The sequence below is a fragment of the Orcinus orca genome, chromosome 3, assembly GCF_937001465.1.
Source record: "Orcinus orca chromosome 3, mOrcOrc1.1, whole genome shotgun sequence".
NCBI classification, from domain to species: domain Eukaryota; kingdom Metazoa; phylum Chordata; class Mammalia; order Artiodactyla; family Delphinidae; genus Orcinus; species Orcinus orca.
Genome location: NC_064561.1, coordinates 102,342,397 through 102,345,557, shown reverse-complemented (window position 1 = coordinate 102,345,557; position 3,161 = coordinate 102,342,397). Strand labels below are relative to the sequence as shown.

Below are 3,161 nucleotides of genomic sequence, written 5' to 3'. Positions count from 1 at the left end.
CAAAATCCTTTTAACCTATCTGTACACACAAGTTATTGGCAAAAAAGCATTAACTTGCCTCATAGCACTTCAATTAGTTCTCAAGTATGCCTTTCTTATACTGCCTTCTTTACACATTTTTTCCATGAATAATATATTATTTTCTTCCTTGAAAGGATGTGGCAGTAAGAAATGAGATGAAAGGAGCATACACAGTATGCATCCATGTTACCTTGGAAATTATTGAACATGCTTCTCCCCGAGTTCCCTTTCCTTTGAGTTTCAAGCTGTTATAAACATTACTTTCTATAGACTAATAAAGATTCTCTTTAAAGTGACCTGGGCACTTCCAAATCAGTCAAAGTCTATTTTTTAAAGATAGCCAGAATGTTTTGTCATTACGTTTTAAAATACATTTTTATAAAACCATCTTTTATAGTACCATGTATCAATTTTATAAATTACATCGTCAGAGCCTCAATTTTTTTATGCCAAATTGGGAATATAAATAGTATATAAATGAGCCCTTAGAAAACCCAAGCACCACATTATGTACCTTTTTCAACTTATTTCCCCACCACCATCATATGCAAGGACAGATTAAGCCCCGAGTAATTCCTATAGTCTTTTATTTTCCTATCCAATCTCTGGTCATGATAATTACAAGCAGAAAGGATTACTCAAGGACAGGTAACCAGAGGGGATCTTTTCTCTTGTCTGCCATCCTATGTGCAGTTGAATTTCCTCCTCAGCATGTCTTCTCACAACACTTTCAGGATCAAGTGATTCCTGGCCAAGAAACAAAAGCAAAATCGTCCCATTCCCCCATGGATTCAAATGAAAACTGGTAATACAATCAGGTACAACTCCAAGAGAAGACACTGGAGAAGAACCAAGCTGGGTCTATAAGGAGCCTCACATATGAAGTGGCACACACTTATGCTATTAAGGTCAATTGTGTCTTACCGTATCAGGACATCACTACTGTCTGGAACAGCTGTCTGTGTTTGATGGGAGAAATGGAATGGCTCTCTTCTCTTTTCTTGATCTTTCCTCACCACTGCTCACTGTGTAGCTCAGTAATGAATATGTGAAACCTAAAAAAAAAAAAAAAAAAAAAGTACAGGTAACCAGAGGGAAAATAGTAAAAGCAAAGAGCCTATATTATCTTCATATTAGATAGAGTAAGAGTTAAAATACACTTTTTATTGCTTTTGTAGATTAATATTTCCAATTCAAAAGTTAATTAATAATTCAATCTAAAGCATACACCTAAAAAACCCACATTTTTAAGTTAGCAAGCTTTATTGTTATTATTTACATTGATTTAATGTAACCTTAAAAAGTTTGGAAAAATAATCACACTTAATATTTTAAATTTTTTGGAAAGCAATAAACAAAATGGGCTTCCTTGCACAAAAATGCAGCTTCAAATTGGCCTTGGATCATATACATGACTTTAGTAATAGATTCTGTTTACCACCTAATTCTTTTCTTTATTTCTCAAAAAAATGTAAAAGTGGGTAGATTCATTCAGTAAAGCATTAAAACACATTCTCAAGTGAATCTACAGTTAAATTTAATTGAGAAAAAATACAAAATTAGCGCCCTAACCCTTAATAAGCTAACCATATATTCTAGATATAATGTAATAGTCATAATTTCAAATATTCAGTCTGTTGATGTATCCCAATTTTTGGTTCAACTTATATGATTATTCCACCCATATGATTGTGTAGGTTGACTTTGGCTAGCTTACTTTCAATTAGTACAGAAATATTCATATCCATAGGTTAGTTGGAGAGCAACATATGCCAACTACATATGAGGCAGGTCTTGGATAACCTTGTAATTTCTGCATTACAGCCTCACCATCCTCTATTATTGACAGTTTCTGATAGAAGAAATAAATTGAAAAAATTTTTGAAGGCAATTCATCTTGGCTCTGCATACTAAAAGCCAGCAAGGTGGTATGGTACAAAGTACATGTTATCATGTGATTAAAGGAGTTTAATTCAAAATGTTCAAAGCAAATTTTTAATAGAGCTAAATAAATCACGTGTTTAAGTGTCATGTATTTTGACAACTTTTCTCTTTCCTATACCAAGATAATGGACTTTGAAGCCAGGGAGACATGGTTCCATTATTTGCTAGCTGCAGGATATCTGTGAAACTTAACCTCCAGAACTTTGTTTCCTTGATGGTAAAATGGGGTGAAGAATTTACAGAAGTGCTTTAAATGAGCTAAAGAAATGTGAGGATGCCTGGCACATTTCGTGGCATATGATACCCAATAAATGCTAGTTTCATTTTCTCATCTCCAAAATACTTAAGTAATATGTCCCTTCATTGTAATTCTGACCTTGCATTTTACATAAATCCCTAACTTTGAGATAATTTTACAATTTAGATACCAATCTTCTCAATAAAGTTGACTGCTAGCTCTTTGTGTGATTTCAACAGTAACAGAAAGTCCCCAACTCCAAAAACACCTCTCTTTACTATGGTCATACATAAAGCTTCTTTTGCAGGAGTCAAAGGCATTTATTCCAGAATTATAGATAAATCCAAAATTATAAATCCCCTAAAGAGAGATAACACCATGACTTAAATTCATACCAGGTTTTACATGACTGTTAGCAGATACTTTGCTTTGATAAATGGAGGAGAGCAGAAGTGAGAGCACAAGGGAAATGCAGTAACCTGGGCTGGGGATAGGCTTCACAGAAGAAGGAAAATGATTTTGAAATTAGACATAAATTCAGGGACAAATTTCAAACACATGATTTTTCCTTCATACCAGATCCTGCAAAATGAGATGTGATTTACAGCACAACTTTTTTTTTAAACAACCTTTTGCCTGAGAGTGGTAGAAAATCCAGCTTAAATTATAGATTTATTTTGATCATGGCGATATTTTCTGTTTTTCTGATCAACCCAGGACGTTTACTTGATAAGAAATGGTATAATTAGAAATACGTCAGTGTCCACGGTATGACAGGCTCTGCCCATAGGTGTTGCTGGTAGGTGGAGCTGTGCGTGTCTTTAACATTCATAATTTAGTGTTATGAACTGATGTTTTCAGGCTTGTTTTCCCTATGGTTGGAGGAATAAATAAATGAACTATTGAGTTGAACTTACAGAGAAGCCACAGAAAAAATTAGATATCAAGGTTTTCAAAC

General features: G+C 34.0%; 1 pseudogene; it reads left to right on the top strand.

Moving 5' to 3' along the window:
• The first annotated feature begins 732 nt into the window (after window positions 1-732).
• On the top strand, window positions 733-2,103 carry LOC105748607 (60S ribosomal protein L39-like; annotated as a pseudogene).
• Window positions 2,104-3,161: the final 1,058 nt, after the last annotated feature.